Here is a 15,084-nt window from a genome sequence, read left to right on the forward strand (position 1 = left end):
AAAACCACTGAAAAAACACAAAATAATAAAATAAAGAACAACACTACATTAATGCTAACATTAAGGTTGCACATGGCTATTCAAGTCAGAAAAAGTAAAACGGTTAAATGTACAACCTTAACCCCGTTGACTTGTGCACATCTACTACACGATAGTCCAACTGTGTGAGATCTTATTTCCAGCCGCCAGGCTACAGTAACTTAAGCTGCCAACTTTCACTTTGGGGACTGAAATTTTCCAAGCTTGATCTCTGCCCAAAGATGAATTTTGATCAAAAATGGTTCAGCCATTGGGAGTACGAGGTGAGCATGTGTGGGAGGGAGAACACAAAATTTCCCTATTAGTAAGAGACACCTTTTACTAACAGGCACCAAAATGACTTGGAGTAGAAAGCTGATGTTTGGCATGAAAATAGCCCTCATTAAGTAATACCTTTCAGCAGTGAAAGGTGGCTTTTATTGACAGTATGAGCCTCTTCAGCCAGAAATTTTTCAGCACTTGTTTAGCAGTGTTAGGGATAAGGTAGGCTGCACCTGTACATCCAATCAGGCTAACTTACCTGAAAACTACAAAAACAGACCCAGTGAATGACTAACCACTTCCAGAAACCCTTGGCTCACTTATTCCACATTTTATTAGGCAGAAGCTCCAAGGACTTGGAGGCAAGCAGCTCTTTCCTTTGGACATTGTAAGATGCATGAGGATAGAGTGTTCTAGTGTTATCTAGACAGAAATCCCAGGATGTTGAACTTTTCCTATCATTTATTTAAACATGAAAAATACGGAGGAAAAAACTGTTAAGATTGTCAGAGCAAAAAAGAGCCAATTTTAGGTCGTTGATGACACACTTTTAAATACAGGTGTATGTTTAAACTGATTTAATTAAACTAATGCAAGTTTGTGCATAGCCATTCTTATTTTGTTTTACAAAAGTTTTAGTGCCGTTAAAAAAAAAAAACTGATTAAGCTAAAGATTAAACAAAATAAGTGCGTACACACAAACTTACACCAGCTTAATTTAAAAAACATCTTAATTAGTGCCTTACACAAGATTTTTAAAAACAGATTGTGCAGTGTTTTGCTACATCTTTAAGATGAGATAGATGGTCTGTCAAGTTTTCTTCCCTAAAATATCAAGGATCTCAGGTCTGGCCTGAGAGCAAGTCCTCCAGAAAAACTATGGACATCTCAGATCATGCTCATTAAGAGCTCTTGAGCTTAAAGTGTTGTAGTTATGGTGTCTTTAACAAAGACATCCACAGGGACTAAAACTCCTTGCCCCGCTCAACGATTGCTTTCATTCCTGTAATGTCATTATTTCACTAATTCTACAGTCATTTTTCAGAGAAGACAAGATCTAAATTTCTAATGTAAGAACAAGCTGCTTAGATTTCATTAAACTGCAAAAACACACACAATTGCAAAAGAGCCCTTAACCAAATCAAAATCCAACTCCCCTTACCACCAAAAAAACCACTCAACCTCGCCTCACCCCCACAACTCTTCCCCCCACTAGGGTTGAGAAGAGGGAACAAGGAGTTGAAGAATTTACTCCTGGGGGAATTCTGTGCCAAAAAAATTTAAAATGTGCAAAAAAATTAAAAATTCTGCACACAATATTTTCAAATTCTGCAAAATTCTGCATATTTTATTTGTCAAAATAACACAATATAATCACACCAGTTTCAATTATTTCTGGTCATTTATTTCAAAATATCTGTCAGCAAGTATGCCGGAAAACAATACAGACAACAAAACAGATTCCTTACTAGGCATATTAATACAGAACTCTGAGGAATAATTCATTTAAACTACAATTCAGAACTGTATTTTCTGCACCCCCCCCCCCGGAAGCAGTGCAAAGGCTTGGGGGAGTCAGTGATAATGGAGGAGCTGAAGGAGAGGGAAGTAATTGCTGGGAAGGAACCAGAGTGTGGAGGGTTGTTGGGTATAGGTGGGAAAAGTATGGAGTAGGGGGTTTTTTTAGGGTTGGAGAGGGATTGTTAGGGAGCTTCCCCCATGCAGACCCTGGCTGACCCCTAGCCTCTCCCATTCAGTCAGGCACATCTGCCCGTCCCCATGTATCCCTGCACCCCCATGTGTTCCTCCACCCCCACTCCCACCCCCCCTCCCCATGTGGCCCTGCACCCCTTCCCCCATCCTGATGTGGCCCCCCTCTCCCCTGTGGTCCTGGGCCTCCATTCCCATTCAGCCCCTGTCCCAGTCTGTCCTCCCCCACTAGCGTTTATGAGTCCCTGCCTGACCCTGCAGCAGCCCCATGCTGTTTGTCTCCCCATATCCCCCGTCTCCTGATCTGGCCTGACAGGCACTGTGAAGAAGGCAGGCTCTCTCTCTTCCCTAGCTGGCCAGGAGCTGCTGGTCTGTTCTATCGCCACAGTACCCTCTGGTGGGCAAAAGGCAGAACTGCAGCAACTTTCCGGCAGACTTTTTCTGCACAAAAAGTTAAAAATGCGTGGCTCATTAATTATGCATACAGTGGCGCAGAATTCACCCAGGAGTAAAGCATTAATTGGTCAGGGATGATAATGCAGATAAAGAGGCAACAGATGAACAAATCTCACTTTAAGCCTCTAGCCAGTTTTGAAAATACATACTTAACTGAGCACTTATAATGTGCATGTACAATTATTCCCTTTAAATGCAAACTTCCCAACACAAAAGCTGTGTTTCAATAATAGCCATTTCTATAGCTGTGTTCAACATGCCTTACAGTGGTTTTCAAACTTTTTTTCTGGCAACCTAGTTGAAGAAAATTGTTGATGCCCACGACCCAACAGAGCTGGGGATGAGGGGTTTGTGGAAGGGGCTCAGGGCTGGGACAGAGGGTTGGGGTGCAGGGGTGAGGACTGCGAGGTGGGGCCGGGAATGAGGGGTTCAGAGTGTGGGAGGGGGCTCTGGGCTGGGGCAGGGATGAGAGGTTTGGGGTACAGGAAGGGGCTCAGCCCGGTCGGCAGTGCTAACCAGAGCCAACGCGACCCAGTGCCTTACATTCTGTGACCGAGTACTGGGTCTCGAACCGCAGTTTGAAAACCACTGCCTTATAACATGCCCTCTAGCTTCATTAAAGCCAACTTTAAATCTAATCAATTTTTAAAATGGATTAAGAGTAGTTTAGAGTACTAAGTCTTCCTAAAATTCCCCATATAAATTTACTGGTTTTACAAAATCATATTGCCTAAAAGTGTTAAATATTAAGAAAAGGGGACAAGAGTAAGGTACATAACAGAACCTTTTAATAGAGCACATCTGTAAACACTTGCGTCCAAGATGCGACACTTGAACTTGCTCTACTCGTCATGAAGCATCAATGCTTCACCACATATGCAATGTCTAGCAAACTTCCCCTACCATTTCTTGAATTACAGTTAAGAATGTTAAAGTCTACACAGTTGCCAAACACTGCAGCAGTTACATAACCTATGCCAGATATACAACATAAAAAAACCCTGTTCAAAATACAATCTCATACTTATGAATTACAAGATTCCATCAGCTGAAGAGTCTTGACTGAGGGGACTGGTAGTGGCATAGAGTCTGTTTTGTAGAGGTTCTTATACCACTCATCATTGTAGTATCTGATTGTCTTTAGTTCAGGGGTCGGCAACCTACGGCACGCGAGCCGATTCTGAGTGGCACGCAGCTCCCTGCCGAGGTCCCGGCCCCCAGCCCCACTCAGCCCCCCCGCCCACCGCTCTCCCCTGCGGGGGCAGGAGGCAGAAGCTTAGTTCTGCAGCAGCCAAGCTTCCCCCCTCCCCCGCTTCTTCCCCCAGCGTGGTGCTTTCTGGCCCCTCCTCCTCTCCGTCCCTGCACCAATCAGCTGATGGCCCTAGCGAGGAGGAGGGGGAAGAGCGGCAGCATGCACACAGCTCCATAGAGGATGCAGAGAGAGGTAGGGACAGAGCCTGGGGGAAGGGGGTGGAACAGGGCATATCCCTTCCAGCCCCCTGCCATGAGCCGAGCACCCCACCCCTCTGCCCTGCACTCCCCACCCCTCTGCCCTGAACACCCCCAACCCACAGCCCCATCCTTCTGCCCTGAACCCCCCCCACCACACACCCAGCCTTCTGCCCCGCACCCCCCATCCCTCTGCCCTGCACCCCCCCACCCCAACACACACCCAGCCTTCTGCCCTGCACCCCCCAGCCCTGATCTCTGAACCCCCCCACACCCTCCAGCCTTCTGCCCTGAAGCCCCCCCCCCCCCCCCCGCCCTCCCCCCCCACCCCCCCCCCCCCCAGGTCTGGGGTCCCGGCCGCAGGCCCTGATCAGCCCGCTGCCAGCCTAGGTGAACAGAACCCCAGGCTGGCAGCGAGCTGAGCAGGCTGGTGGCATAAGATCAGCATTTTCATTTAATTTTAAATGATGCTTCTTAAACATTTTGAAAACCTTGTTTACTTTACATACAATAGTTTAGTTATACAATATAGACTTATAGAAAGAGACCTTCTAAAAACGTTAAAATGTATTACCGGCACGCGAAACCTTAAATTAGAGTGAATAAATGAAGACTCGGCACACCACTTCTGAAAGGTTGCTGACCCCTGCTTTAGTTCATTATACGATATCCAGTATAGCCAATCCCAATTGTTCAAATGTGTTTAGACCCAAAAATTATAAGATTGGCTTAAAAAGTAATGAGATCTTGAAAAATAATCAGCTGGGGTTCTTTTCATTTGTCTTCTGGTTTTTCAGCCTTTAGGGCAGTGGGTTTCAAACTGCAGGTCACGACCCAGTACTGGGTCACGGAATGTAAGGCGCTGGGTCGCGGTGGCTCTGGTCAGCACTGCCGACCAAGCTGTTAGAAGTCCTGTCGGTGGTGCTGCCTGACTAAGGCAGGCTAGTCCCTAGCTGTTCTGACACTATGCCAGGCCCGGAAGGGGCCAGCAGCAGGTCCGGCTCCTAGGCAGGGGGGCCACGGGGCTCCACACGCTGCCCCCGCCCCAAGCACCAGCTCCACACTCCCACTGGCCAGTTCCCAGCCAATGGGAGCTGGGGAGGAGAGGGCGGGGCATTGCCTGCAGGCAAGAGCCACTAGGAGCCAGACCTGCTGCTGGCTGCTTCTGGGGTGCAGCGCAGTCTGCAGTGCCAGGATAGGCTGGAAGCCTGCTCTAGCATCCCCACTGCGCCGCTGCCCGAGGTAAACCCATGCCCCAGCCCCCTGCTGCCAGCCCCGAGCCCTCCCCAACGCAGAGCCCCTTTCTGCACCCCGAACGCCTCATCCCTGGACCCACCCAAGAGCCTGCTCCTCCACCCTAGAGCCCTGACCCCCTCCTGTGCTTCAACCCCGCGCCCCAATCCCATGTCCCAGCCCTGAGCCCCCCAAACCCAGAGCCCCTTCTTGCACCCCAAACTCATCCCCGGCCCCACAGCCTGCCCCTCCAGCCCTGACCCCCTCCCACACATCAACCCCAGCCCAGAGCCCCCTCCCACACCCCAAACCCCTCATTCCCTGCAGCCCTCACCCCGGGACCTTAACCCTGAGTCCCTCCCAAACCCTTATCCCCAGCTCTGTTGGGCCCTGGGCATCAACAGTTTTCTTCAACTGGGTTGCCAGAAAAAAAGTTTGAAAACCACTGGATTTTCAATCCTCTGCTGAGAGATCAATTCCAAAAAGCATAAGTAGCAGCAGCAAGAAGTTTTTCAAAGCAGCCTCTAGACCAGGGGTGGGCAAACTTTTGGCCCGATGGCCACATTTGGGTGGGGAAATTGTACACAGGGCCATAAATGTAGGGCTGGGGGTGCGGGAGGGGGTGAAGTGTGAAGGAAGGGGCTCAAGGCAAGGGGTTGGGATGCAGGAGGGAGGCTCAGGGCAGGGGGTCAGGGTGAAGGAGGGGTTGCGGCAGGGGGTTGGGCTGCAGGAGGGGTTCGGACTCCAGCCCTGCTTACCTTGAGCGGCTCCGGGGTGGCAACAGGGCTAAGGCAGGCTCCCTGCCTGCCCTGGCCCCACGCCGCTCCCAGAAGTGGCCAGCATGTCCGGCAGTGGCTCCTGGGGGTGGGGTGGGGCAGGCGGCTCCGCTGCACATTGCCCTCGCCTGCGGGTACCACCCCCGAAGCTCCCATTGGCCACAGTTCCCCATTCCTGGCCAATGGGAGTTGTGGGGGGCTGTGCCTGCAGGTGAGGGCAGCTCATGGAACCCTCTGCCCCTCCCCCAGGGGCCTAAGAGACGTAGTGCCAGTCACTTCCGGGAGTGGCGCGGGGCCAGGGCAGGCAGGGAGCCTGCCTTAGCCCTGCTGCGCCAGGGGGCTGGCAATCCCAAGGGCCGGACTGAAAGCCCTGATGGGCCAGATCTGGCCCATGGGCTGTACTTTGCTCTCCTCTGCTCTAGATTCAGCTCCCTTCAGGAAATTTTTTCAGGGCAACTCCCATGCCCAACTGCAAATTAAACTTTATTCCAGAATTCTTTATATCAATGCACAAAAGATGTTCTAGTGGTTTTTAAGTGTTTAAGCCCTTCTTTCCACTCTAGAAATGAATTTGCCAGAATAAACATGATTTGTGCCTTCTATGTCCCTTATCTACTTTTTACCTTCTCAATACATCTATGCTGTAGGAGAAGGTGCTATTCAAAAGGAGAAGTGCACAATAAGGGCTTGTGTACATGGGGAAATTGACTGGACTAACTATTCTTGGGAAAAAACGTAAGGACAGTAATTTTTCTGGAATAAAATGACATTCTTGAATGCTGTGTTCACACAGGGAGCTATTATGGAACTTCAGAACAGTTTATTCCATAATATATCTACTTGTAATGTCTCAAACACTTTATTCTATACACAATATTTTGTTTTTGTTTCTGTTTTGTAGAAAATAACCTGACTGCAATATCCTCTCTGACTTGTGAGGATGGAAAGAATTTCATGTGGACTAATCCATTGCTTTCAAAAAATTTGCCAGCTGTAGTGTGGGGAAAAAGCTTAATTTACATTTTATTATGCAAAATCAAGCTTCAGGTACTTTTCTTGGACTTCAACCACAAGTGTAAACAGTATCACAGGGCAAGACCCATAAATGAAATAATTTATTTTTGACAAGTGAAAAAGTTGTCAGAGAGCAAAATACTATAGGGGACTACACATCCTTAATTGGAACTCATCAACTTACGTTTTGAATTTTATTCTTGAAGCAGTGAGAAGTCAAACAACTGGGGGGGGGAAAGAAAACCTTTTTCAAGAGGTTCTTCGCCACTAACAGTCTTCTGACAGGGTGGATAAAAATTAATGATTTTTTTGATAAAATGCTTTTTGAGGAAAACCCTATCTAAAGATGTATCTTAATTAAAACTACTATAGCTCAAAGATATCTCATCATGGAATAGGGATTATAAATTCTAATTCTGTGGTATGAGACAATATATTCATGTAATTTTTAAGAAAAGTTCTGTAAATGAGTTCCAATAGTTCATGGATTAGGGACCCAATCTTATGGGATTCCAGGGGCTTCTGTATAGATTATTTAAATTAATCTTCTTATCTAACCAATGGGACTCAGTGCTCAGTCTAGAAGATACTATCAGATATGCTTAGTTTTGCAGTTCTCAAACTTTGGATTTGTCTCTCCAGAGATAAAACCCTTGTTAACAGCAAATAAATAAATAAATAAATATAGAGGTGACACATAACAGACCTCAACCCTATTGTCCCTCTGCAAATTTGTGTACACAGAGTCAATCCCTTACCTCTCTCTAAAAGTGCAAAGTTTCAAAAAATTCAATTAACAGAAGATTATTGGGGACAGAATAGATCTGGACAAGGAGAAGAAATCTGGAGATAAATGTGCGAAGGGAGGGAAAGACAGTAGAAACAAAAGTGAAACTGTTTGAGCAGCATATTCCAGAAGTCTTGTGGTCTTTCTGAGTGTAGCCTTCATTGATTTGAGATCTACCATACCATTCTCTCACTAGAAGGGAAAAATCTATAATGGCAGCAGGCCGTAAAAGAGAGACAGTTTGGGAATAAGAACCATTTATGAAATATATGTTTGCTGATGATGTTTTAAAGAAAGTCACACCAATGAACTGGTGGAAGTCACTTAAGCACTTGGATTCAGGAGACTGTTGAAGTGATAATCTCACTTTTAACAGCAATAACTTCTTCTGCTGGTGTAGAAAGTTCCTTTGGACTAATTCATTCCAAATTGAGAAATCATTTGGGACCTGAAAAAGCAGGAAAGCTTGTTTTTCTTTTCCAGATTATGAACAAACAGGAAAATGAAGATGACTGAGTTAGCTGCAGAAGCCAATATTTTAAGTTTCTCATGTTGACCTGGCTGACATAGTTGATTTAATTTCTGTTTTTTAATATTTCATTTAACTATTTTAGTTAACAATTTTAACAAAAACAAACCTGATTTTAAAAAACTTGAATGTTTAATTAACTTCAAAAATTCATATGCTTGTTTTGTTAAAATATTATATGTTTGCTGTTGAAGTAAAAAATCCAGAATACATAACGTTGTTGTTTTAGTTAAATAAAGCAATTTAAATGTCTGTCTGGTGATGTTCTCCTAACACAGCATGGCAAGAAAATCCTCCAAATAGTAATGATTAAACTGTTGAATTGGAGATAGTTCACCTCCCAATGACTTCATAAATATCTGCTTTAATTACCTTTGGTAAATGAAATAACCAAACAATCGTTCATTTTCTGATACAGCTATAAAACTAATCTGAAAAGTTTTCAAAATAAATCACTTTAAAAATGTATAGTGTGTACCTTCTAAAAATGAAACCTACATCTATCTCTGAGTTGTGAAGAATATGTATTAAGGTTATAACAACTAACAAGAATGCACTTTTATGTAGAAATCCATGATTAAATCGAGTCTTCCTGACTAGTGACTTAAATAATGATTTAAATCAAATCCACCCTGTCTTCTGAAAAACTGAAGTTTAATTCATCAAATGGAACTGATTTAATCTCAGCAGACATTTATATTTCACATTTTAAATACTGATACAAATATTTAACTTAAATTAAGGTAGTACGAGAAAAATACTCTAGATATATTCACTTATAAAAGTTTCTTAAACTATTAGTTTTGCAAATATACTGTAAACCTGGTTATCTCTAGACCTTTGTGCTTTTAGTAAAAAAAAAAATACAGACAAAAGGAAAAGTATTAAAGGTCACGTGATTATCTGTTTTTTTCTTTTCCTTTTTGTTTTTAAAGCTGGGCTTGTGCCTTTTTTTGCTACTTTATGATGCATGAGAAAGGCCTGAAAGGGTTTGCTTGCCCTTTAAGTTAATTTTTCTAAGCAAGAAAGCAAAAAAGTCAGGAATATCACAGGGGCTTGTTGTGATGCAATGATAATGGGACTCTGCAGAGGGTTCCATGTGAAGATAGTTGGGGCTCAGCCGGAGGGACGAGGGGCTAGAGCTCAGCATGGGGGCTGGGTGTGGGGGGGTCCAGATGCTGGGGGAGTAGGACTCAGTGGGATGGGGATCCAGATGCAACTGGTTGGAGCTCAGTGGGGTGGGGATCTAGGTGCAGGGGGCTCATTGGGGTGGTCCAGGTGCAGGGGGAGTTGGGGTCATTGAGGGGTGAGACTTGGCAAGAGGGTCTAGGCATGAGGGAGACTGGATGCATGGGGGTTGGGTGGATGGGGGAGCAGCTCCCTGCACAGGGATCCCTCCCGCTGCAGCAGAGGAGCAATGGCTGCAGGAAGCAGGGGGAGTTTTCAGAGCTTCCTGCAGCCGGGGATGGGTCTGACCCAGCCCCGGATGCCATGCAAGGGAAGAGGAAGTCCCGTCCTCCCCAGCCCAGCCTAGCAGCTGAGGCAGGCACAGGGTAGGAGCCACCAATCAGGTCTTCCTCCCCCCTCCTGCCTCACAGTGATTTACCTCTCTGCCAGCTGCCCTGGGCACCCAAAATGTACTGTTGGGAAGGGTCACATGACCGCTTTTGTGGCTTCCCCGTCAGACAGTAATTTTTCTGCAAGGAAGCAAAGAAATCTGCGTGGGACAAATTCTGCGCATGCGCAGTGGCACATAATTCCCCCCGGAGTATAATGTAAAAACACAAGCAGGAAAAAACAAAAAAAAATCAGACCTCCTTCAGTCATAAAATATCAAAAACTGACAGTCTGTTTTTTCCCTTGCATGGGTATCTTTTAAGACTTGTTTTACACATACCTTGGACACAAAGGTACAGTGTTTGCTTCTGACCTGTGTTTTTGCACTTGTAGTCTCATTTTGCCATGAACTAAGAAAGTACTAGATTAAATTTAAAGAGTACAAATCATAAAAAACTCAACATGCGTTAGCGCAATCTGTAACTAACAGCTTATAAAGAAATGCTAAAGAATTAAAGTTATGTAGTGTCTGAGGTATTCATAATAAAAACAGTAGTCTATTTGTTAGTTTGTACACTGTAGATATTGAAACGGTTTTCATCTCTGCATATTACAGTATCTTTGTACTTTATTACAATTTCTATCTCCATCTTCTGCTCCTTGTGTATTTCTGAACTCTTATGCGGTCACTTAACTTTATATTTTTTTTCTAGTTTTACAAACCTATCCAATGTTCATCTTTTTTCACACCTTTCAGCTGTGTTCTTTTCTGACCTGTTTCTGTCCATGTTATAGCGAATACATTATAAATTCTGTGTCCGGATCTATAAAACTAAAACTAAGGTTTGAAAAAATTACAGGGCAAACAGAATGGACTACTAAAGCCTTAGGTCAATACAAACAATGAGCAAAGTTTCTACCAGTAAGCAACATGGTAATTCCATGATGTCAAGTCCAGCATCCATCCCTAGCTAATGGAAATGGGGAAGGTGTTATCAAGTTACTTTTCTCTTATACCCTGCTTGAAGACTCCATCATTTACAGCAACCACTGGATTCAGGGTGTCTGATAAATTTGAAATTCCTCTCCTTCTTACCCAGGTTTGTTGCTAGAAGAGAGAAAGAATTCTCTCAACCCATAACCCTAAAGTCTCATGGCTAGTGTGAGGGCTTCTTCCCCCTCAATATCGCCATCATCTGGTCTTTTCATCTTCATATCACATAACTCTGTAGCCTAGACTAGGTAAGTCTACATAAGGTAGCCTATGTCAACCCAACTATGTCAGTGTCTCCACTACAGACTTGCTCTCTCGCCTATATAAGTGCCCAATTACACCATCATAACAACTCCATCTCCTTGAGAGGCATAGGGCTTATGTCTGTGTAGTTAGGGCAACACCGTGTCTGTGTAGACACTGCATTCCTTACATGGGCTGTTGGCTGTCATTCTTGTCAATTTCACGGTTCCTGGAGCCATGAAATTGACAAGAAAGTCGGCTATGGAGCCAGGCTGCTGTCAGGTCTCCACTCCAAACTGGGCTGTCACCCAAGCTCCCAGCTTGGGCTGGTGCCCGGGCTCCCCACTCCGAGCGCTGCTGCCCCCCAGGTCCTGGATCCCCGCTAGAAGCATGGCAGCTGACCGGACTCTGGGGTGGATCTACCTGCCAGAGGCGAGAAGCCCCAGGTGGCTGTCCCCCTGGTCCTGGCTGGGAGCAGGGAGGCAAGAAGCCCCAAGGGAAAGCTGGGCTCCAGTGCAGAGCTGCACAGAACTGAGAGCTCTGGCTCTCAGCCCACCCCAGTGCCCCTCTTCAGTCGGTGAAAGCGCTCCTAGTGCACCACGGACAGAAGGAGAGTAGTGTGAAAGTGGCCGCTGTAAGTCAACCTAAGACAAGTCAATTTAAGACTGTAGTGTAGACTTGCCCCAAATCTTTTGTCCAGGCCCTCATAACAATTACATAGAGCTTTTTTTTATCAGATCTCAGAATGCATTCGAAAGGTACAGTCCTCAAAGCAGAGCTTGTGAAGAATGGTTTGCACATATACATCACATTTTATCTATCATACTAAGGACTTTACAAAAGTGGTAATCTCCATTTTACAAATTAAGAAAATTAGGCAGTGCAGTGACTGGGTACACTCAAGGCCACAGCATGTCAGTCTGAGCAGAACACAGGTGATGAGTCCCAGTCTCCATCTAGATATTAGACTATGCTGCCTCCCATTTTAGCTCCACTGAAATCCATTATAAATATACCTTCTTAAAAGGTAAGTGGCATCTTTTAATGTTTATCATTAACTGATCGCATCAGAGAACGTGCTGCACTCCATGACACAAACCATGCTTTTGACACACCAAGTCCTAAGAACTGAAAATGTTCATTTCTTAATTCAAAGAACAACACTGAATAACAAACATACTATAATGCCCCTATATTAAGCTTGATTAAAAAAATGACATTTTACTCTGAACATCATAGTATGGAAAGAAAAACTGAGAACTGACAAGCTTCTAGCGGCACAGATATTAAAGGTGACCTGCCAGGGGAATAAAATTAATTTTGTGCCCATTTTGCTTCTCTATTATGTAGGAAGGAGACTGGAAGGTTTCTTTCAAAAAAATTTTTACATTAGAAATTCACATCTTGCCTACCCAGAAATTCTATAGAAGACTGAAGGACAAGTGGAATTATATCACACTAGATAAGAGACTGAAAACTAAACTACCAAGAGGAAAATGGAATTTTTAATCTAACTGTTCAAAACTTTGTAGCTTATTTTTGCCAACACCTATTTGACTCAAATGCTTGAGAAACACTTGGGAAGGAAAAATGGACTTTGAATTAAGGGGTAAAAAAACCTCCTATTACACATCTGAGACCAGAACAAACAGGGAAGATCTGTCTGGCATTCCTGTTATTTAACACAAAAACACAACAATAAAAAGAAAAGAAAAAGAAAACCCACAGAATGTCACTGCCCTCACCCCCCAAAAGTCCCCCTTCAGACCTTTTTCATACATTCCACTCTTTTCTTCATGAATTCCTATTTCCCTTTGTAAGTCTCTTTTAAAAACTCAAGTCTGGAATCCTCTGGGACAGGCTGGGCGGGGGCAATGGGATAATGAGAAACACACTGGAACAGCATGTATATTGGACAACACTTTTGACTACAGACAGGGATGCTTCCTCTTGATTAATCAGCAAAGAAACATTGTATTTTCTTGGAAACCTGTTGAGCTGTGTCTGCAATTAACCTTTGCCCCCAAAATTTCCAACCACTGCTTCCCTCAGTGGTGACTCCCAGAATGCTTAATGTAGACCAGCAGCAGGTCTAGACAGCACCATGTTAAAATGCCAGCAGCCTCCTGGAACCATGTCTACACTAGCACTCCTACTGCTGCTAACAATGGCATAAACAAGACTTTAGTGAGCTGCGTTTGGGTTGTAGCCCACGAAAGCTTATGCTCTAATAAATTTGTTAGTCTCTAAGGTGCCACAAGTACTCCTGTTCTTTTTGCGTTTTATTCTGAAGCTAAACGAAATAATCCCGCAATGTCTGCTCACCCTATTCACCTCAAGAATTATGAGTACAAAAATGTCAGTGTCTCATCATAACCTAGACATTATAGGGCATAGGACCTTGGAAATAATAGGCGAGTATCCCATAATACGGACATAGAATTGGAATAAAAACTGCAACTACAAACTAACGTCAACTGCATTAAGTACATAGCCCATGCCTTCCTGTATCTTGACCATTGAAATATTTTTAGGGTAAGAAGAAGAAAGAGATAAGATAACTAAACTGCATTAACCAGAAAGACCCTCTGATGCCCCATGCCTCCAATCTTGCAACAACCCATTTGTGTGATCAGTTGCCTCAATGGGGAGGAAAAAGCTCAGTTTCACTATACAATATTCCTGTACCAAGTGCCTTCCCCTTCGTGGCTATTCATACAGCTAGGGGTGAGCAGGGAAGAGATTCTACTTCTGCAGCGCCCCATGGAGCTCACAGTGCCTGCAAGGAGCAGGACCAATCGATCACTCTGGTCATGGAGCCAAGAGGGAAATACAGGCTCAACCCAACCCAGTCTCAAGAAGAGGAAGAAAAAAGGACCCATTACTCACTGCAAAGAAATAGGGGCCCTTTGCTCAGCCCCAGGGATCAGCACTACGGGGCTGGGGCCCCTTCCGCCCGCGCCTCTCCCCCCTTACAAGCACTATGGAGTTGGGGTCACTTCCCCCTCCCCCCGCCAGCCTCGTTTCACTCTCCCCCGGAGCAGCGCTATGGGGCTCGGGCCTCTTTCCCCCGCGCCTTACCTCACCTCCCCACAGAGCAGCACTGTAGGCTAGGCCCCTTACCCGGCCCTCTCCCCCCCGCACTATGGGGCCGGGCCCCCTCCCCCACAGGAGAAAGCAAAAGAAGGCTAACGGGGAGCCCCCCCATCATCTCCTCCCGGGGAAGGTTTCGGGGAGCCCTCTCCCTTCTCCATGCCAGCGGGCCAAACCCTCTCCCCTCGCCGCAGCCCCTGCACCTCCACGCTCCCCCCACGCCGAGCGGAAGCGGGGCCCAGACGGAGCCCCCCCGGGCCATGCGGCGCAGGCCGCTCTCATCTGACTGCCGCTCCCACCGGCTCCAGGGGCCCGGCCCCGCCCGGCCGCGGGGGAAGCGGCGGCGAGCCCTCTCCCCTAAGGGAGGACCCTGCCGACCAGCTCCCCTCTCCCGGCCCCCCTGCGGTCTCTTACCTGGCACGCAGCGTCCGGGGCCGGCGTTCTGGCCTGTACCCGGCTGCAGGACTCGGTGAGGCCGCTGCCGCCGCGCGAACCGCCTCCACACAGAGGCCAAGATGGCGGGCGGCCAAGCCGGCGCCAACGGCGTCTGACCTCACCGCGCAGCGCCCACGCAACGCCGGTCACGTGATGCCCGGCTGCCGCAGTAGCCTGGGCGGATTCCTCCTCTCCGCGGAGCCGAGAGCGCCACCTGCAGGAGCCTTCTGGAACTGCCCCTCCAAGGAGGCAGGCAATGCTGCGGGTGTGGGAACTGCAGGACAGTGAGGTCACTCTAACCCCCGGGGGCACGTGGCTTTTGTTTCTCCAGGGTTCAGATATGTCTCTCTTTTGGGGTCAGCCCAAGGGAGATTGGAGAAGCTCCAGATTCCTCCCTGGCCTTCCTGACTCTTGCAGGACACAGCAAAGTTTGCAAATCTCAGCAAATCTGAGGCCCGTGCTGGGCTTGTAATAAAGCTGTGCTGGTTGGATGCTGGGTTAGGAACGA

General features: G+C 46.3%; 1 protein-coding gene across 1 annotated transcript in view; it reads right to left on the reverse strand.

The window, feature by feature from the left end:
• The window catches only part of LOC113407322 (protein PRRC2C-like), a 110,407-nt gene extending 95,752 nt beyond the window's left edge, over positions 1 to 14,655 (reverse strand). The window contains exon 1 of the mRNA XM_026655704.1: positions 14,556 to 14,655. The gene's annotated coding sequence lies outside the window, so the exon portion shown is untranslated. The remainder of the gene's footprint in view (positions 1 to 14,555) is intronic.
• Positions 14,656 to 15,084: the final 429 nt, after the last annotated feature.

The sequence above is a fragment of the Terrapene carolina genome, unplaced genomic scaffold (assembly GCF_002925995.2).
Source record: "Terrapene carolina triunguis isolate 2854851 unplaced genomic scaffold, T_m_triunguis-2.0 Scaffold210, whole genome shotgun sequence".
NCBI classification, from domain to species: Eukaryota; Metazoa; Chordata; order Testudines; family Emydidae; genus Terrapene; species Terrapene triunguis.